This window comes from Sus scrofa, chromosome 16, assembly GCF_054392235.1.
Source record: "Sus scrofa isolate SSC_HxYL_T2T_F1_AM1 chromosome 16, Sscrofa_HxYL_maternal_Yorkshire_Landrace_v2.0, whole genome shotgun sequence".
NCBI classification, from domain to species: Eukaryota; Metazoa; Chordata; class Mammalia; order Artiodactyla; family Suidae; genus Sus; species Sus scrofa.
In genome coordinates, this window is record NC_139398.1 from 81,688,405 (window position 1) to 81,710,625 (window position 22,221).

The 22,221-nt window shown below is 43.2% G+C and overlaps 1 protein-coding gene and 1 long non-coding RNA gene across 5 annotated transcripts in view; one reads left to right on the forward strand and one right to left on the reverse strand.

Moving 5' to 3' along the window:
* Positions 1-22,221, reverse strand: part of GRIA1 (glutamate ionotropic receptor AMPA type subunit 1) — a 323,898-nt gene that overhangs the window by 228,128 nt on the left and 73,549 nt on the right. The gene's annotated exons all lie outside the window — the stretch shown is intronic.
* On the forward strand, positions 14,910-20,411 carry LOC146395685 (uncharacterized). Its single transcript, XR_014831030.1, has 3 exons — positions 14,910-17,580; positions 17,875-17,975; positions 18,838-20,411. It is a non-coding gene; the product is annotated as an uncharacterized LOC146395685 (long non-coding RNA).

A 22,221-nucleotide genomic window follows, 5' to 3' on the forward strand; every position in this document is an offset into this window, starting at 1 on the left:
TAAAAGAGTTCCTGTTATGGCTCAGTGGGTTATGAGCCTGACTAGTATCCATGAGGACGTGGGTTCAATCCTTGGCCTCACCCAGTGGGTTAAGGATTCAGTATTGCTCTGAGCTGTGGTGTCGGTTGCAAATGTGGCTCAGATCCCATGCTCGGATCCTGTGTTGCTGTGAATGTGGCAGAAGCCAACAGCCTCAGCTCCCATTTGACAACTAGATTGGGAACTTCTATATGCCGCAAGTGTGGCCCTAAAAAGAAAAAACATTCTCATAAGGTATATAAATTAAATCCTAGAAATCCATACTTAATTCCAGGCCTCTTATTTTTTTCCCTCATTTAGTTTAAGTTAACTCTGCTCAGCAGATACTGTCATCATCGTTTCTGTCTTAAAGACAGGTAGAATGACACTCACAGAATTTAAATGGCATATCAAGGTTAGGTGACTATTGGGTGATGAAAGTTGGGTTAGAAACTACATCTTCAGACTCCTAGTCTGTTTCTTTTGATAGTACGACCCTCTGGACCTGAATCAAGATGTTGGCCTGTTTTGACTTGGGAACAGCAAATCGGTCTCTGGGTGAACACAGTTCTTTGCCAAGTGCTCGTGGTATAAAGACTTGCTGCAGCCAGGTCGCCAAAGCCACCCCACTCCGACTACATTGCTTTGTGTAACTGTCAGTCTAAGGTGGGTGGTGGCTCTCATGCCCATGGAAAGTCTTAAAACAGCATATGGAAATTCCTGGGGCAGGGATTGAATCTGAGCCACAGCTGTGACCTACATCGCAAGTGCGGTAACACCGGATCCTTTAACCCACTGCATCAGGCTGAAGATCAAACCTGAGCCTCTGCAGTGACCTGAGGCACTGCCATCAGATTCTTAACCCCCTGCAGCACAGCAGGAACTGCCCTAAATTCCTTTCTGATGTTACACTTGAAGAACCAGCTGTATCTGGGGTGGGGGTGTAGGATAGTCTGCCAGATAATTCAAGTATATTCTTTGTTTTTATTTATTTATTTATTTATTTATTTTTTAGGGCTGCACCCACAGCATATGGAGGTCCCCAGGCTAGGGGTTGAAACAGAGCTGTAGCTGTGGCCTACACCACAGCCACAACAACATGGGATCTAAGCCACATCTGTGACCTACACCACAGCTCATGGCAATGCTGGATCCTTAACCCACTGAGTGAGGCCAGGGATTGAACCTGCATCCTCATGGTTACTAGTCAGATTCATTTCCCTTGAACTCCTGTTATTCTTCCTTTTTGAAACAGCTCTCTCTGTCTCTCTCGTATCTTGACTTCTAAGGGAGCTCTGTGTGCAGTGCTACTGAGCTGAGGAAGATAAGGCCCGAGAGACCCTCCCAGGATTAAGCACAGTCTCCTTGTGATTTAGAAGCCTGAGATTGCCATCCCTAAATCAACATGAGTTCTCCCTTTAATTTGCATCATGTGTTTTATGAGTCTGTTTCCCTATCCTTTATCAGTCATATTCCCTCTCTCTCTGTGTCTCCTCCACCCCTCTTGTTTCCGTGTTGTGCAGGCAGAAACCTCCTCCTGTGGCAAGCCTGCAAGGGACCTTAGGGATTATCAAGCCCTTGGTTGCACCGATAGGGAAACTGGGACCAAGCAGAGGGAGATTTGTTCAAGGTCACCTACCTAGAGTGACTAGAACCTAAATTTCTTCTCTCACTGCCATCTTTATTATATTTCTCCTATATGGCTTCTCCTTAGCTTTACCTCAAACAAAGGCTTTTGCTTACTTTAATTGCTTATTCTTTCTTCCTGTCATTAATCAGTCACACCCTTCAAGGGTTTCTATCCCAGCAGTGTATTGAAACCTAATCAGAAATTGGGTCACAAAATGCTTACCTTGCATGGCTTTTCTGATTAGCTTTAAGGGAAAGTAGATAATCTCTCTTCCTCCCTCCTTCTCTTCTATTTGTCATGCATACCCTAGATATAGACATTAAGATTGCTTTTATCAGAATTAAGAAGACGCCTGCAATTAGCCTGTTCTCCTGGAAAAAGATACTGATTGCTTAAAGACGAAGAAAAAACAAACTCTTCCCTACTTTGGACACCCAGATTCACTACTGGCCACTGGGCCTTTTTTTCTGTATGATTAGCAAGGATTACAATAGCAAGCACCACAAACTAGAATGGATATGTCACAGCTTTCCAAGCCTTTAAAATGAACAGTCTCAGAGTCCCCACTGTGGTTCAGTGGGTTAATGATCAGACATTGTCTCAGTGGCTGCACTGGTTCATTCCCCGCCCAGCTCAGTGAGTTGAGGATCCAGTGTTGCTGTAGCTGGGGCATACATTGGTCAAAGCTGCCACTCAGATTCGATCCCTGGCCTAGGAACTTACGCATGCTGCAGGTGCATAAGGAAAAAGGAAAAAAGAGAGAGAGAGAAGGAAAAATAAACAGTCTCCCTCTGTCCACATGATTAACATGTGGTGAACTAGGTGTGATAGTCCTGTCCTTCTTGATGAGTGAGATAATTGAGGCTGGGAGAGATTACACAACTTTTCCAAAGTTATCAGGTACCAAGATGACAGTTTGCAAACGCAAACTGAAGTCTCCTCTTCTCAAACCCCAGTTATTAACAGTCCTCTTGCACATAAGTTTTTCTCAATTTTTTTTTTCTTTTTCTTTTTTTGGCCTCTCCATGGCATATGGAATTCCCAGGCCAGGGATCAGATCCAAACCGCAGTTGTGACCTACGCCACAGCTGTGGCAATGCTGGATCCTTAACCCACTGTGCTGGGCTGGGGATCAGTACTCCCGGCCTTAACCTGTGTCCCAGTACTCCCAAGATGCCCCCGACCCTGTTGCACCACAGTGCGAGCTCCTTGAATGTTTTCGTTTTAAGGAAGCTTGGTATTTGGTGAGAAGTCTGATCCTAGAAGGAGGGTTTTGGGCCCCTTGTCAACTGGGTGAGTTCTTCCGCACATCTTCCAGGTTGTCTCTTGGATGCTTCTCTTAAAGACTCGTGGAAGCTTGGGTTGGGACAGAATGTTGGTCCTACTGGTGGTTTTTTTTTTATCTTGGGTTCCAGAACCCTTGGCACACATCATCACAGGAATAGCAATTCTCATGTTGTACTGCCACCTGCATTATCTGTCTGTCTCTCCTTTACACCTGGGGTACCTTGAGTCCACAGACTGCCTCTGATTCACCTTTAAGTGACTGGAACAGAGCCTGCCATTCATAGTATGTCTTCATAGTATGCCTACTAAATGAATAGGGACTCCAGTCCAATGTTCTCAGTTGACATGAGTGATGATTTGCCCAAATCATCTCATAGGGAGCTGATGGCAGAACTGGAACTAGACCCCCCACCTCCACATTTTTTCTGTGTATTTCTATGCATGAAACAGATGATGATAATATTATTACTACTAAAAATGACTGCAGCCACCGTGTATCACATGCTGACTGAATGCTGGGCACTGTACTAAGCACTTTCCTATTTGATCACCCCAATAATTCTAGGAGGAGAGTTGTATTTTTATCCCCACTTCCCAAGTGAGAAAACAGACAGACAGACAGACAGACAGATAGATAGATAGATAGATAGATAGATAGATAGATAGATAGATAGATGAAGTAAATTGATACAAGTTTAAATTAGATTTCTTCTCCCCTTGCAAATATCCTCCAGGCAGGCCCCCACACCCAACATAAAAAATGAAATAGAAGTCAATACTGAGACAGAGGCCAGAAAAGCCTCTTCCTCTATGAGTACAACACACAGATTCCTGGCATCCCAACAATAGACGTTCTGGCCAGAAAGCACAGATGAAGAGATGTGCTCATTAGCTGCTAACTTCAGACCTCTTGGGTCTCCTTTATTTGGGCTGTCACTCACTGTGGCCTTATTTTTCCCTGGACTCTTGTGCACGTCTCCTGCTGATGCTTATTTGTTTATCTGAAAGGCCAGACTCTCTGGGATGGGATCATTAAGAAGACATTCCGTTTCACGGGGCCTGGGAGAATGGCAGGGGCACAGTATCTCCCGCGTGCCTCCCTCTTGCCATGTCAACACCACAATAGAAGGCACTCAGCCTTGAGCCATCCCAAACCCAAGTCAGACAGAGTGTACTCTGCTGGAACCCCACCGTGAGGAAGAATAAGCATCTTTAGAGCCCCGACCACCCTCTCATCTCCACCATGGATTCTTCCTGACCTTTGCATCCCACAGTGAGTCCTCCTTCTCTGGATCTAATCCAGAGTCCTCCTTCTCTGGATCCAATCACTTCCATGAAACTGTGCAATCAGAGGGATATAGCCATAGACATTTCCGGTTAGGAGAGATGGACCATAGAGGTGGTAGAGACTAGGGATGGCAACACCCAGGCTTTGTGCCAGCCACTCTGTGAGATACGTGTCAGACAGCTCTGATCACCTGTGGCAATCTCTTCCCTTCTCTGCTTGGATGGTGCCTTAGAGTCCTACTCAAGAAAGCACTCTGGGCAAAAGAGAAAATCAACTCTCCCATTCAGGATAAAAGGCATAAAAGGGGCGAGAAAAGAAGCCTCCTCCTTACCAATCTGATGCTTTCCTGACACTGTATCTTGATGCTTTCCTCTTTGGGAGGTTACCTCATATGAATAAGCCTTAATATCACCAGAAAATTTTCAAAGCTTCTTGAGGGTGGAGCTGGGGTCATTTGTTAATCCCCTAGGTACTCACCACACTGAGTAATATATTAAAGGCTATTCAGTTGACAAGAGAATTGAGTAGACGCCAGACTCCAAGTGTATGAAGGAGATATTTGAAAATTTCAAAAAGGATATAAAGAAACTATCTTGGGTTAAGCAATTACTTACTACACACCTGTTCTCAGGATGAAATATATTACAGAACCACCAATTCACTTAGACTATTTCTAGGTGCTTTATTGACCCCATCCAAGGATAATTAGCTATGAGAAGACCAAAAGGCTTTCGTGTGAATTAGTTTCTTACCTACAAAGGCAACTTCTTGAATTTTTCACCAAAGTAGCTTAATAGCAGAGGAAAATGATGGCTGGGCTGGCCTGGCCTCCAGGGATCTGAGGACATAGCTCCAAGCAGCCCATGGGAAGCAAGACATTACCATGAAATATTAAGTATTATCTTAAAAAATTCACCTACTCTAAAATATAGCAATGTTTATTTTGAAAAAAAAAACATGTTTTCTTCCAATTTTAATTTGATGATCTCAGGAGAAGTACCATATTTATCCTAGGGCTTCACACACTCTTGCACAGAGGTCAGCAACAATGGCCCATAAGAAAAACCTAGCCCACCATCTGTTTTTGTATAACCTCTGAGCTAAGGATGGTTTCAATAATTTAAAATGGTTGAAGAAATAAAAAAGAGGAGTTCCCCTTGTGGCTCAGCGGGTTAAGAACCTGACTAGTATCAATGAGGATGCAGGTTCAATCCCTTGCCTTGCTCAGTGGATTAAAGATCTGGCTTTGATGGAAGTTGGGGCATAGGCTGCAGATGTGGCTTAGATATTGTACTGCTGTGGCCGTGGCTTAGGCTGGCAGCTGCAACTCCACTTTGACCCCTGGCCCAGGAACTTCCATATGCCACAGGTATGGCCCTAAGAAGAAAAAAGAAAAAGAAACTGTTTAGTGACATATGGAAATTATATACCATTTAAGTTCCAAGTCTGTGAAAGGCATTTCATTGGAATGTATGTGTTTATGATTGTCTGTGGCTGCTTCCATGCCATGATAGAATTGAGTAGTTGTGACAGAAGCAAAGCCCAGAATACTCACTCTTGGCCCTTGATAGAAAAGGGTTTCCCATGTCTTCTTGGTCTATCACTGGCTACTCCATGACCGTCCATGTCCCCATCATGTATGTAAATCAGTGGTTCACAGCCTGGGGCACTTTGGAATTGCAGGGCACATTTGGCAATGCCTGGAGACATTCTGGTTGTCACAAATGGAGGGAGGAGCATTCTACTGGCATCTTAGAGTGAGCAGAGGCCAGAGATGCGACTGACTACCCTTCAGTGCTAAGAACAGCCCCCTTACCAAAGACTTCCCATGCAAGCTTGAGGAACTCTGGTATAAACCATCGGATGGTAAAGGCTGATGCCCACCTCCATCCTTCAGGTCTTTCCTCATCTCCATTAAGCACAAACTGACCCTTTATATTAGTAAATGTGAGGGGATTATTTACTCATTCAGGCCTGGGAGAAGAACACTCCATAAATATTTATGAAGGACAAGGAAGACTTCTCATTTTATTTGACTGTGGGAGTCATTAATAAATATGTAAACATCATATTAATTAGTTTTTACGAAGCACTATGTGCCAGGAAGTGGGGTTAGTATTTCATATTTATCTTTGTTAGTCATTATTTCAGCCTTGTGAGGTAAGAATCATTATGACCCCTATTATGCAGATTGAGGCTCAGAAAAGTTAAGTTGCCAATGATTCGTACCTAAACAGTCTGATACCAGAAATGTATCTGTTTAACACCACACCATGAACTTCCTAGAATACCCACTGACTCTTCATTTCCCTGCTTTGATGTGGACGAAATAATTTAATCTGTTCATTCTGCATGCCCACACTGATGCACAAGAAAATAATTGACACCCTCGAAGTCTAGCCTTTAAGACACTGTCCTTAGCACAAATGTTCTTTGCTGTAAAACTTCTTTGTAAATTCATATGCATCGAATCACTTATAAGCTGATAGGTCGGCAAAACTCTTTGATGACCACATGACCCTCCAGAGCAAGGCTTCTTGTAGGAAATACTTGAGCCTGTTGATTTACTGAAATGTTAGAGCCAATTAGCATCTAAATAGGTTTCTTATTTCTCTCCCAGATATTATCAGGATTGAACATCATTATAAAAGGGGTAACTTTGAAGAGAAAGTAGATAGGTGTTTGAAGCAACGAATGTCTAAGACAGAGGATCCTGCTCCCAATTTTGGCAAACTTGTCTTAGCACAGAAACGGCACATATATTCCTTTACAGGAATCAGTGGGGTTGTTTCACAGGCCATGTTGATATTTGCATGAGTGTGGACTCCTGAAAAAGATGGCCTGGGTTCAAATCCCAACTTTGTCTACTTACTGTCAACCAGTAAGGCTGCACTAAGCCTATTAACTGCCTATTAACTCTGGGTCCATGAAGCCTCAACTCTGGTCTCAGCTCCTGAACAAACATTTGTGATCTTGGGCAAGTCAGAATGCTTGTCTGGACCTCAGTTTCCCTAGTTGTAAAAAGGGAACGATGGCATTTCCCTCTATCTCTTTGGGTTTAGGAGATTCAAAGGATCTAGAATATACACAGAAAAGGTTGTTCGTAGTAATATCTCCTCATGAAAATCTTTACAGTCCAATGACCAGGCACAGGAAAACTAACCTCTGCTACTATACCAGCCATTTTATTTTATTTTATTATTATTATTTTTCTTCTTTCTTTCTTTATTTTTCTTTAGGGCTTCTCTCATGATACATGGAGATTCCCAGCTAAAGGTCTAATTGGAGCTCCAGCTGCTGGCTTATACCACGGCCACAGCAATGCTGGATCCTTAACCCACTGATCGAAGCCAAGGATTGAACCCGAAACCTCATGGTTCCTAGTTAGATTGTTTCTGCTGCACCACAATGGGAACTCCTGTACCATCCATTTTATATAAGGGACTTGAGCATCCATGGATTTTAGTATCTGCAAAGGTCCTGGGTCCAATCTCTGTGAATACCGGGAAATGACTATAAACTGAGCCAATTGACCCGCCAATGTGATTGTCATTAAACACTTCAAGAAAGAAGTACTGGAGTTCCCATCGTGGCTCAGTGGTCACGAACCTGACTAGTATCCACGAAGACATGGGTTCGATCCCTGGCCTCGCTCGGTGGGTTAAGGGTCTGGCATTGCCGTGAGATGTGGTGTAGGTCACAGATGTGGCTTTGGTCCCGCGTTGCTGTGGCTGGGGCTCTGATTCAACCACTAGCCTGGGAACTTCCATATACTGCAGGTGTGGCCCTAAAGGAAAAGAAAAAAAGATTTAAAAAAAAGATGTACTAAGCAAATACCAAATTGTAACAAAATACAGAATCAGGGTTAATGTCATCAGCATCAGCATTGTGTATCTGGCTGCCCCTGGCTCAACTGGGCAGTCCAGCTGGAGCTTTACGCCTGACACAGCTGTTCAGAGCAGCTGGCCTCTAGTGCCGCAGCAGGGAGGTGGGAAGGGATACCTGTTGTTCTGATGTCCAGGCCAGAGCTTTGTTCCACAGAACACAGTGGCTCTTTAAGTAAACATTCAGTTTTTATTTGGCCCGAAATTCTGGACTGCCTCCAATGCCTACCGCCTTGCTGCTCAGAGGCTGCCTACCCATGGATGGTTTTATAAAGAATGCTGTTTGCATAATTGCTGAACTGTATAGCATGGACCCTTAGAGGAAATAAATTAGCGGGAATGATGTGCTTGTAAATCTGGGCATGACTTTACAACTTCATCAGATTCAGAAGCAAAATATTTTCTGATTACCTACTATGTGCTCAGTCCCTGGTCAGATGCTGAAGAGGGGAGAGGGGGAAAGATGTGGCTCCATGAGTTTACAATCTAATTGCGAGATACGTACTTTCACCTGAAATTATAATGCAGATGAACAAAAACTGGGATAGGTGACAGATGCCACAGGACCTCAGAACAAGGGGAGGCCACAGGGACATGGGTAGATCTGACATTTGTGATGGAAGTGAGATTCAAGCAGAGCCCTGATGGCAGTAGAAAAGATGAGAAAGGGAATTCCAGACCATGAGCAAAGGCATGGACAGAAGAACATATATGCAACGGATTTCTTGAAAAGTATTTTGGGGATTGAATGTAATGACCTTCAAAGCCAGAGTCAGAAAATGAATTTTACCTTGAAAGCAAGAAAAAGTCAGAGAAGGCTTGAAAATTAGAGAGCTTTAGGCAATTGGAAGAGTATGGAGAGGGTCAGAGCATGAGTTCGTATCTGCAGTCGTCCAGCTGCAGAGTAGTGAGGACCAAGGCAAAGGTCACGGTGGTTGTAGGAGTTCCCATTGTGGTGCAGTGGAAACAAATGCAAAGACTAGTATCCGTGAGGATGTGGGTTTGATCCCTGGCCTTGCTCACTGGGTCAGGGATGTGTGGTTGCTGTAAGCTGTGGTGTAGGTTGCAGAAGCGGCTTGGATCCTGAGTTGCTACAGCTGTGGTGTAGCCTGACAGCTGTAGCTCCAATTTGACCCCTAGCCTGGGAACTTCCATATGCTGATGATGCGGCCCTAAATAAGCAAAAAAAAAAAAAAAAAGAAAAAAAGAAAGGAAAGGATGTGTGTAATTAAGGAAAACTCCTTAATGTGTGACTTTGTGACTGAAGACTTACTGGAAACAAGGGAAGGAAAGGGATCAGGATGGTGTTATAATAAGAACTTGACTACAGCACCATTCGTCTTCTGACTCAGTGAAAACCCATCAAAAACCATCTGAATCACTAAATTGCTTCTGATGATATTTGGATAAACTAGATCAGTCTTCTCAAGCTTTAACATGCATACAAATTACTTGGGGGCCTTGTTAAAATACATATTTTGATTCAGTAAGTTTGAGGTGGGGCTTGAGATTCTGGTGACACTGATGATGCTGGTCTGTGAACCATATTTTAATTAGCAACAGGCTAGAGTTTTTTTCTTTGATTTTCTTGCCAGTGTCAACCACTGTGTTAAGACTTCTTTCATAAGGTAGATTAAGGGAACGGAGAGTTTTATTTTATTTTACTTTAGTCTCTTTTAGGGCTGAACCTGCAACATATGGAGGTTCCCTGGCTAGGGGTTGAATCCGAGCTGTAGGCCCTGGCCTACGCCACAGCTACAGCAATGCCAGATCTAAGCCGCTTCTGTGACCTATATCACAACTTACAGCAATGCCAGATCCTTAACCCAGTGAGCGAAGCCAGGGATCAAACCTGTGTCCTTGTGGATGCCAGTCAGATTTGTTTCCATTGAGCCACGACGGGAACTCTGGGAATGGACAGTTATATTAATGGTCACCTGTAATCTTCCCATCAGTTAACAGGTGAGGACTACTTAGTGTCCCTTGTTTAATAGGAAGACTACTAGGCTGGGAATCAGGAGACAGGTGTGTTAGTCTTAATTCTATCACTCTCTGTTTTTGGATCCTTGGGTAAGGAAACATGGTTTTTTTTTAATTTTTTTAATTTATTTTTTTATTTTCCCACTGTACAGCAAGGGGATCTAGTTATCCTTACATGTATACTTTACAATTACATTTTTTCCCCCATCCTTTGTTCTGTTGCAACATGAGTATCTAGACAAAGTTCTCAATGCTATTCAGCAGGATCTCCTTGTAAATCTATTCTAAGTTGTGTCTGATAAGCCCAAGCTCCCAATCCCTCCCACGGAAACATGGTTTTTAATGGGCTTTCACTGAGTCAGAAGACTAATGGTGCTACAATCATGTCCTTATTATAACACCACCCTCATCCCTTTTCTTCCCTTGTTTCCCAAATCCACTTGTCCTTCCTATATTTAAGAGCACCTGCTAAATACTGTATATTTGTGCATTCCCAAAATTCATATGTCGAAAACTGTCTCTAATGTGATGGTACTGGAGGTGGGGCCTTTGGGAGGTGATTAGGTCATGAGGATGGAGTCCTCATGAATGGGATTAGTGCCCTTATGAGAGATACCCAAGAGCACTTTTTTGCTTCTTCTGCCGTGTGAGGACACAGTGAGAACACAGCCATCTTTGTAACAGGAACAAGCTTTTAGCAGACACCAAACCTGGTGGTGCCTTGATCCTAGACCTCCTAGCCTCTGGAACTGTGAGAAATAAATATTGTTTAAGCCACTCCATCTATGATATTTTTGTTATAGCAGCCTGAAAGGAATAAGACAGAAATAGGTGCTGAGATGTGGGGGTGTTGCTGTAACAAATTTCTAAAAATGTTGAAGTGGCTTTGGAACCAGGTAATAGATAGAGGTTAGAAGACCATTGAGGTGTATGCTTGAGAAAGTCCTAAATGGATCTTTAAAGGTGATTCTAGTGAGAACTCGGAGAGAGAAGGAGAGGCATAGAGAAAGTCCCTGTCTTCTTAGAGAACACCTGAGTAATAAACAGAATGTTGGTAGGAATAGGGGTGGTGAAGTTCATTCTGATGATTTCTCTGACAGAAAGGAGAAACGTGGTGCTGGGAACTGGAGGAGAGGTGATCTTGGCTGTAAAGTGTCAAAGAAGTTGGCTGAATTGTGCTCCTGTTCTGGCGTTTTGTGGAAGACAGAATGTGCCAGCAATGAAATTGGATATTTAGCTGGAGCATCTTCTAAGCAAAGTGTTGAAGGTGTGGCTTGGCTCCTCCTGACTGCTTATAGTAAATGCCAGAGGAGAGAAATGATTTAGAAAAGGGAATATTGAAGCAAAAAGGAACTAGCACTTAAAGATTTAGAAAATTCTCGGCCTATTTATATGGCAAAAAATGAGGACACTAAGGGTGTGGCCAAGTTATGGCTTAATAAGGAGATTAGTAGGGATCAACCCACTCAACAGAAGCTGGGGGCTATTCTCCCAGACAACAGAAGAATAGCCCTGAAGGTAGTTCAGAAATTGTCAAGGCTGCCATTCCCATCACAGGCCCAGAGTGCAAGGACCTGGGGTGGGGGCCATGGTGGTTTCAAAGGGTGGGGCCTCCTGTCCAATTTTTGCGGGGGTGGCAGGATGCCCCCACCCAGTGCCTCAAGGTTAGGGTCCCTACAGAGAGCTGTGGCATGGACTGTGCCCAGCACAGCCATGGGGACATGGCTGTGTCCACCTAGATTTCAAAGGATGGGGCCACCTGGTAGAAGCAGGGGATCAGGACCCCAACCTGGGAGAGCTGTGAGTTGGGAATCCAGCGTAGAAGAGACTCGGGCATGGGAGGTCAACGGAGAGCTGCTGCAGGGCCATCCCACTGAGCCATGGGTCTGAGGATGCCACTCCAGTGGGCCTGGAAGGCAGAGCATTAAGACAAAGAAGAGGGGCAGAATGTCATAGACTAAATGTCTGTTTCCCCACAAATTCGTATGTTGAAGCCTAATCCCTAATGTGATGGTAACTAGAGTGGGGGCATCTGGGCAGTGATTAGGTCATGAGGTGGACCCCTCATGAATGAGATTTGTGCCTTTATAAAAGTGCCTTCAGAGAGCCTCACCCTTCACCCGTTTACCTTGTGAAGATACAGACAGAACGTAGCCACTTAGGACTTAGGAAGCCATCCTCCCCAGACACTGTGTCTGCTGGTGCTTTCATTTGGGACCTTCCAGCCTCCAGAACTATGAGAAGGAAAATGTTGAAAGCCACTCAGTCTATAGTGTTTTTGTTAGAGCTGCCTGGAAGGACTAAGACAGCATTCCTAACTCACTGGCTTCCAATGATACTTGGAATAAATCCCAAATCGCTTATTACTGTCTGCTAGGTTCATCATAATCTGGCCCCTGCCCACCTCTCAGATTTCATCTTCTTCCAATCCTCTCCTCATTCACTCTACTCTGACTCAAAGGCCTGGTTTCTGTGTCTCACACAGACAAGTACATACCCACCTTGAGATTTTTGTACCTGATCTAGAGGTTGATTTGAACGGCTTTGCCTTAGAACTTCCCATGAAATCGACTCCTTCCTTTGGTTTCCATTTAGAGATATCTTCCTCCACCATCAACATCAGTGGTTCTCAACTGAGGGCACCTTTGTCCCTAGGGGGCATTCGGCAATGTTGGTAGTATTTTTGCTTGTCGCAGCAGGAGCAGGTGGTGCTAGTGGTACCTAGTGGGTCACAGAGGCCAGGAATGGTGCTGAATCTCCTACAGTGCACAGGACAGACCCCTGCAACAAAGAACTCTCTGGCTTGACACATCAATAGTGTTGATCTACCTGCGGCTGTTCCCCACTTCTGACACTTGCCCCATAAAAACTTTCTATCTCATTACCCCCACTTTATTTTCTCAACAACAGTCACTATTGTCTAAAATTATTTGATGTATTTGTCATTTGTCTCCCTTTACGGGAACAATAATTTACGGCAGCCAGGACATTATCCTACCTTTTTCATTAATGAAGTGTGCCTAGAACAACTTCTGAAACATAATAGGCACTCAAGGAATGATAAAAATGAATGAATGAATGAATGAATGAAAACAGAAGTGAATAATGAACAAAAAATGAAACAAATGAATAAATAACCAAAGAACATCAAAATAAAAAACCTGGAAGTTCCTGCTGTGGCCCAGTGGGTTAAGGATCTGGCATTGCCACAGCTGTGGCATAGGTCACAACTGCAGTCCCTGGCCTGGGAACTTCCATATGCTGTGGATGTGGCCAAAACAATTCGCCTCTCCCAGATCCACCCCCCACCCCACTCCAAAACCCCAAGACTGTGGTGTAAATGATACCATCAAGAAGAGACAAAAGACATAGAGTGGAAGAAAATATTTGCAAACATATATATCTCATAAGGGACATGTATCTAGAATCTATAAGAACTTAGATAATTCAACAATAAAAAGACAAGCATGCAATTTAAAAATATGCAAGAGATTTGCATAAATATTTCTCCAAAGAAGATATGCACATAGCTACTAAGCGCATAAGATGTTCAACTCTGTTAGTCATTAGGAAAATGCAAATCAAAACCACAGTGAGATACTAGTTCACACCCACAGGAATGGCTATAGCCAAAAAGACGGACTAGCAACTGTTAGTAAAGACGTAGAGACACTGAAGTTCTCATATATTCCTGATGGGAATGCAAAATAGTATAGTCACGTTAGGATCAGTTTTTCAGTTCCTCAAAAAGTTAAACATACGGAGTTCCTATCGTGGCTCAGTGGTTAACAAATCCGACTAGGAACCATGAGGTTGCGGGTTCGATCCCTGGCCTCACTCAGTGGGTTAAGGATCTGGCATTGCCGTGAGCTGTGGTGTAGGTTGCAGACAAGGCTTGGATCCAGCGTTGCTGTGGCTCTGGCGTAGGCCGGTGGCTATAGCTCTTATTCGACCCCTAGCCTGGGAACCTCCATATGCTGCTGGAGCGGCCCAAGAAATGGCACAAAGCCAAAAAAAGAAAAAAAAAAAGTTAAACATAGTGTTGCTATGTAGTACAGCAGTTCCACTGCTAGGTACATACTTAAGAAAAATGAAAACATGCGCAAATGACTTGTACAAGAATGTTCATAGCTTCTTTAGTTATAATAGCCAAAAAAAGAACAGTGAATGTCTATCAACTGAAGAATAAATAAACAAATTGTGACACATGCATGCAATGGAATATTATTCAACCACAAAAATGAATGGTAATACATGTTATAGCATGGATAAAAATATCATGCTTAAGGAGAAAAGTCACTAAAGAGCACATATTGAATGATTCCTTTTATATGAAAGGTCTGAGATAGGCAAATCTATTGAGAGAATGTAGATTACTGTTTGCTTAGGACTGGAGACTGTGTGGGGGGCGGGGGGTGGAGGGCAATGGAGAGTGACAGCCAATGGGTAGAGAGCTTCTTTTTGTTGGGAGGGAAACAGTCTAAAATTAGATTGTGAGGTTCCCATGGTGGCTCAGCAGTTCTACACAGTGAACATCTTCAACCTCATTGTCTTTGAGAATGGGCAAAGCTGAGACTCTGGAATTGGCTAACATGAGAGCCCTAAATTGTGCAGAGGTCACACCTTGATCTCAGCATACCCTTCAACAAGCAGTCGTGGTTTATACAACATGCACAAGAGAGCTCAATATAACTGTTCAAAAGCCAGCAGCATACATTACTATTTGTAAAATCAACATACATTGCACTATACAAATATAAAATCTTATTAATAAGCATTTAGTGTCTTCAATAATGCTATTTATAGAATATCTGCTCTTTCCTTTTCTTTCTTTCTTTCTTTCTTTCTTTCTTTCTTTCTTTCTTTCTTTCTTTCTTTCTTTCTTTCTTTCTTTCTTTCTTTCTCTCTCTCTCTCTCTCTCTCTCTCTCTTTCTTTCTTTCCTTTCTTTTGTTCCTGCGAGCCAAGAAAGTAAAGGAAAGAGACCAATTTGAGATGAAAGAGTCTTTTTGCAACCGAGGCTTTTTGTTCCCCCTGAAGGAGAGAGGAAGAATAGGAATGGGGGGCGAGGGTGACAGGGAACTTCTTTGATGCCATGCTCCTTCTTCAAGATGGGCTGACTGCACATTTCAGTGAAAAGAGAATTTTTTGATCTGTTCCACAACCCATATTATACATGTTTGATAGAAAGAGTAGACTGGCAGCAGGAGGTAAAAGCAGCAGAGAACAATGAGAAATTATAATTTTGTGTTATTTCATTTTTTTCCCCCAAACTATTTAAGACCTCGGGGCCATAGATGAACCTGACTTCCTCCTTCTACCTTCCATCATTCACTCTCTTTGCTGTAAGGAAAAGAAAGGTTCGTATGGCGAAAAACAAAAACAAAACAAAACAAAAAACAGCTGCCTCTGAATGCTTAGAGAACAAAACAATTGGAACCTTTCATATCTCTGAAGGCTAAGCTCCATTATCTCACATCAGAATCAGAGCATGGGGCTGGAAAAATCAGCTCTCAGAGGGCACAAAGCCAATGCTCCCTCCCTGTGACTGACTTAAAAGGGAACTAGCAGAGCATTGCTTTTAGGAAGAAAAAAAAAAGCAAGCAGGGTTTCAGGTCATTAAATTATGTATACTTTGGAAAGTACCCCTTTAAGAAAGAATAAATGGAGAGGTGTGGAAATAATAAAGTTGGGAATAGTTGCAAAGCCCTGGGTTCAAGTTCTAGTCATATGTGTTGCCAACCATGAGACCTGGAGATACTTTCATCCTATCTCCTCACTTCAATTGCTTGAATCAAATATTTACTCAATCATTCACATCCTTATTTGTTAAATATGCAAAGATCAAGCAATCACTCATCATGCACAATTTCTTTGCCTTTCATAAGCTCACAAGTCAAAATATTTCCCTCATCTCATCACAGAGTTGTTGTGAGAATCCAGTGGACTTGAAAGACATGCATGAATTTCAAATTAACACAGCAAAGTTAAGGACTATTATTAACGTGCCATGATGGGTTGAAAATGCACCTTGTGAGACCTATTAAATCTTGGGCATTTCGCAAGATTGATACAGAGGTCACAGATTCTCCATTCCCATCCAAAGCCAGAATAGGTCTTGCTGATGGGATACAGCATTGTATCGGGTCAGACTTAGCATGAACTGGTCCTTCCCAAGTCTCATCCATATCCTGTAGCCCCCTCACATGTATACCAGCCACACTGGGTAGAGATGGCCTGCTGAATCTTCATGGGACATAGCTCCACCCTGTTGCTCTCCTGCTCATAAGTATTTGGTGTTACCTCTCTTCCTATAAAGCCAAGCCTCTACTCAACTCGGTTCTCCAAACTCTCACCCCAAGGCAGGTGTCCAACATCATCTGCATTGATGTACATATCAATCAGCCAGGATGGCCTGTTTACCATTTGTTGTCATTACTAGTGTTCTCCTATTATCTCTTTGCTTTCACTCATGTTGTGTCTTATATTGGCCCTTTTGAGTCCGAATCTCTATGTACATATTCTCCTTTGAGTCAGTTTTGATTTTTATGAACCTTATGCCCATCCTCACACATCCTGACTGTCCTCTTGGTGAAAGCCCTTGCCCCTCTTGTGAACCACCATAGTGCTTTGCATATGCCTCTCGCTTGGCAAATAATGAGAATGATGATAGTGACCATGAGAACATCAGCGGCTAGCTCGTATTGAGACTTGCAATGTGCCAGGCATTGATGATAAATAAATCCTTGACATTAGTTATCGTTCCAGTTCCTGCAAATGCTAGAAGCCTGAAAAGTCTGTTATCCCATTTCACAGAGGAAACTGAGGCCTAACAAGGTTAAGTCATGAATGGATTTCCCACATAGTAACTAGCAGTTATATGCGTAGGGACTTGAATTGAGGGCAAGCTCTACCAGTTACCAGCTTCATGACCTTTGTCAACTAACTCTTTTAGCATAATCCTCAGTTTCCTTATTTGTAAAATGTGGATAGTGTTAAGTTTATTATATGATTACATAAGATAATGGATGGAAAACTCAGCAAGATGCTGAACACGGAGAAGGTACTAGAGAGATAGCAGCTCTCCCAACCCCCACCTGAAAAAGCTGCTTAGAGGCCAGGATCTGAGGTCTTAGTGGACTCCTGATCCTCTCCCTTCAGGTTTAAGAAATCAAAGCCAATGTGAAGAATCTTTTACTATTCTAAGGCTGTCCTAAAGATGTGTATCACAGAGAAATCTGTGTAATTGGGGAGAAAGAAGTTACTTAAATAGAGGAACCAACCACCCCCCCCAAAAGAAAAACCCCAAAAAAACCACCTTGTTTCTTGGTCTTAAATCTTTCTTTCTGTGTGAGAAATTTGTAGCTTGAAAATTGGCCTTGTCTTTGTGTCTTCTCCACACATGCAGGCCTTCATTGTTCTGCTTCTCTGGCTTAAAGACTTCCATGGGAGCATCTTCTGAACTCCACTTAGTGGTATGATGTAAAAAATTGCAGTACCTCCATATAATGTAGTTTTTGCCCAGTCAACATACAACAACATACAATATGTATAGCTGGGAAAAAACTACATTATATGGAGGTACTGCAATTTTTTATTCATTTCAACCAATGGACATTCAGATTGTGTCCTGTTTGGAGCATTTTTGAATGAAGCTGCCGCATATTGCTGACTCTCAGAAGCATCATACACAGGAACAGAAGCCAGATATGAAAGGCTATGTCCTCCCTGACTTCATTTATGTGGCATTCTGGGAAAGGCAGAATCACAGGAAGAGAAAAAAGATTAGCAGTTATCTGGGCTGGGGTTGGAAAGGGAACTGCTTGCAAAGGTATATAAGGGGACTTTTTGGACTAATTGATATATTCCATATCTTTTTTTTTTTTTTTTGTATTTTTGTCTTTTTAGGGCCGTACCTGCAGCATATGAAGGTTCCCAGCCTAGGGGTCTAATTGGAGCTATAGCTGCTGGCCTATACCACAGCCACTGCAATGCCAGATCTGAGCCACGTCTGCAACCTACACCACAGCTCATGGCAACTCCGGATCCTTAACCCACTGAGCGAGGCCAGGGATCGAACCTACAACCTCATGGTTTCTAGTTGGATTCGTTAACCACTGTGCCACAATGGTAACTCCAATATATTCTATACCTTGAGTAGAGTAGCACTTATAAGATTATATACATTTGTCAAAAGGACACCTAATAGAGGTGACTTTTACTGTATAGAAATTATACTAAAGTCAATCCAATTTTAAGCAAAGTATGTGCATTGTTAGAGTGAGTACATCAAACAATTTTCAGACATCAGGTAAAGAAAGCTACTTTAGGGTTAAACAAATTTTGAAATAGGAAGATCTTCCAAACACTTAGACCACACCTACTTATTTCAAAGGTAGAAAAACTGAAGAAAATACAGTGCTCTCTTCAAATTCACATCTCTTTCTAGTGATGTTCATTCTTGCAACCAGTATTAGTTGCACACTTAACTAAGTTCTAGACACTGCAGTAGGTTGAACACCTAGCTGGGCATCCCACCAAAAATGAGACCGACTGTTTGAAGACTCTGTAGTTTATTCTCATAGACCAGAAGGGGTCCAGGAATATTCAGTTTCCGGATCTTGCAGGAGCACTCGACTGGGAGTATGTAGACCTGCATATGGATTAAGTGAGCTGTAGGAAAAGTGACATTTTGAGACAGCAACTGACCTCTGAGCCTCTTTTTCTTGGCCAAAACTGGATGAGAAAATAGTTGACTTTTTTTGTCTTTTTAGGGCTGCACCTGCGGCATATGGAGGTTCCCAGGCTAGGGGTCTAATAGGAGCTGTTGCTGCTGGCCTACGCCACAGCCACAGCAATGCCAGATCTGAGCCGTGTCTGTGACCTACACCATAGCTCCTGGCAATACCGGATCCTTAACCCACTGAGTGAGGCTAGGGATCAAACCTACAACCTCAGGTTCATAGTTGGATTCGTTAACCGCTGTGCCATGAGGGGAACTCCTGACTTTCTAAAAGGACCAACTTCAGTGCCCACACTGTGTAGAAATCAAGCACTTCCTCAGTGCAACAATTGAAAGCCTTCCAAAATGGTAGCTGTAACAAGGAATTGCATAACGATGGTTCAGTGAGGAAGAGTAGAATAGACCTGAGGGTGAGATGGACCTGGGTTCAAACGCTGGCCCTGCACTACCTATGTTCACATGTCCAGGTGACTTAATAGGTCTCAACCTTCTTTATGTAAAATGAGACTAAGAGTGGTAGCTCTGCCTCCCAGGGTTGGTGTAGGGGTTAAACGAGATAAAGCCTGTGGCCTGACACACTATCGTCTCTTCGTTAATGCAGTGCTCCTCACATCGTTATCCCAGTTTCTACATTTTCATTCTGTGTCACTTGAAAGATTCTTCCTGATCAAAAAGGCCAGGTTGTTACTTAGTTGCCAGAAAGGGCAATTTCAGCCTCCTTCCCTTTGGATCAAATCATTTGACATCTAGCAGGGGAAGAGTTAGCAGCTTGCTGAAGTGTACACCTGAGTTCCCTTTCATGGGCCGTCAGACTCCAGCCTGGACACACCCATTCAGATGCACAGAAGACTTCTAGCTAGGTCTCTGCCCCATAGGCCAGTCATTCTGTCTCTGGTCTGGGCTCCCTGTGCTGACAGGCTTGCTCCCAGCTGCCTTTCCAGCCTTCCCTGGGCCTTTCCATTGTAACAATGAGTTTCAGCCGGTGCGGGGTGGGGGGGAAGGCAGCGGTGGGGGGTGCCTGCCAGAGGAAGGGGTTTTGTAACCATATATCACAGTATTCCTCCAGGACAATGGGGGTAGTAGCAAAAGCCTAGACAATATTAAAACATTATCAGTCATTAATCATTGCTGTACACCTATTGTTTTTATGGTGCAGGTTTCCCAAAGTAATGTACCTCAGATTTTTCTGCATTCATTATGGTGTGTAGAAAACCGAACTTGCTCTCTATATTTAATGGTACTTATTAGGGGGCATTGTGCAAAGAAATATTCAAATCTAGTGATGGACAGCAGGGTGCGAGGTTTTATGATAATCCAAAGGGGTAATCATTAATCCTTTTTTAAAAAGTTGCGAAACACTGCTGCTGTGAGACCTCAAAATCCAGAGACAGAGAAGTTTCACCCCATTTCCTATCCTCTTGAGTAAGCACATTGGGAAAACCTCCCAGCTGCTCTGTGCCAAGAAAATGGTTACATCGCTGAGGACTGGGGGGTCCCAAGGGGCATGTCCCAGCAGCCAGAGGGATCACACGTGGTCTCTGCTGTGATTTAGCAAATGAAGAGGCTGTTCCTGTGCTGGTTCCTAGGCTGCAGCCCAGGTCCAGAGAACACAGCCACTAACTACACTAGCAGCCAGCAAAGGAAGGTCGTTTAGGTACATACCATATTTCCTTACATCTGGAGCTCCAAATTGCATCAAATTCACTTGGACAAATTCCGTTAAAGATGCTAATTCCTGGCTCTCACCCTAGACCTACCAACTGTGCATCTCTGGAAATGGGGCCTGGAAATATACATTAACTAGATGCTCAAGGGGTTCTGACACACATCTTGTCCCTTGATAATACTTTGAGAAACACGGATCTAGAAGAATGACTCCACCCTGGTGGCATTTTTCTACTCAGAGAGATGGCCAGCCTGAAAGAAATCTTTTGGCCCCAGGGAATGCCCTAGCTTCAATCCTCCAAGTTTTTTTTTTTTTTTTTTTTTTTTTTAAGGGCTGTACCCATGCCATATGGAATTTCCCAGGCTGGGTGTTGACTCAGAGCTACAGCTGCTGGCCTACACCACAGCCACAGCAACACGGGATCTGAGCCGAATCTGTGATCCATGCCACAGCTCATGGCAATGCCAGATCCTTAACCCACTGAGCGAGGCCAGGGATTGAACCTGCATCCTCATGGATTCTAGTCGGGTTCATTAACCACTGAGACACAAAGGGAACTCCTAATCCTCCAAGTTTAGACCTCACATCAAACTGTTGAAAGTTACCTCCTTTTTTCATGCACATAACCAGGCCATTAGACCTGGCTGACTGCTTCACTCTCACCTGCCACGGCTTCAATCTCAAGCAGACAGAGAAACTCCCAGGGTTCTAGGCCACTTACAAAGACGGATGGTGCTATTTCTCCCTGTGGATTGTCTCTTCTACTTCATAGTGATCTTGAGCAATAACGTGAAGGGCTGGGCAAGGATCTATTTTCTAATCTCCACTCCATCCGCCACCAAAAAGATGGGAATCACTAGGGTGAAATAATGTTCTGTTGGCTAAAGACCCATTCCTGCCTCTTGCAATCAAGAAGCCATAATGGAATATAAGTAAAGGCAAAAAAGCCCCCATGTTGTAATTGAAATGTTCTTGGCACCCCTATTATTTATATTTTTGAAAGTAAATTTTTAAAAGAGTAATTTTTTCCTAAGCTTAGAGACCTATTATAAATAAAGTATTATTGGGGCATTGCTTTGAACCTGTGAGCAAGACCAGACTAAAACTCTAAGGTTTTGCTATGGAAAATATTGTCCTGGGACCAGTAGGCTTCACTTATATGAAATGCTGCAGCTCAGGCTCTACCCAGTCCTACTGAATTAGAATCTGACTGTATAACGAGATCCCAAGGTGATTCATATGCACAGTAATGCTGAGAAAACTCCTTTAAGGTACTTGTTCCTAAATGTGTCTGTATATTAGAATCGTCTCGGCAGTCAAGAGGCAGTACCGATGGCTTGGTCCTACCCCAGAAATGCTTTTTTAATTGGCATTCCACACAGCCTGAGTAGAGGGATTTGTAGAGCCTGCTAGGTGATTCTCATGGGAAATCTCTCTCTCTAAGGGACCTCCTAGCTCCCAAACTCTATGCATCTGCAGACCTGTCAAGAGGAACAGAAATAAGCAACTAATTTAAATACTTTCAGGAACCAAGCAGGTAATGCAAGCCAGTGACAAGCCAGTGTAGAGATGGCAAACTGGAGAACCTAGACTCTAATCCAAAGGAGGTGGCCAGTTCTCAGCTCCTTCAGGGTTGCCTTTATTGATGGGATGCCAAGCTGACACATCATCTAACCTTTTTGTTTTTGAGAAGTTAGAAATCCAAATTTTATATAAATTCTTTCTGG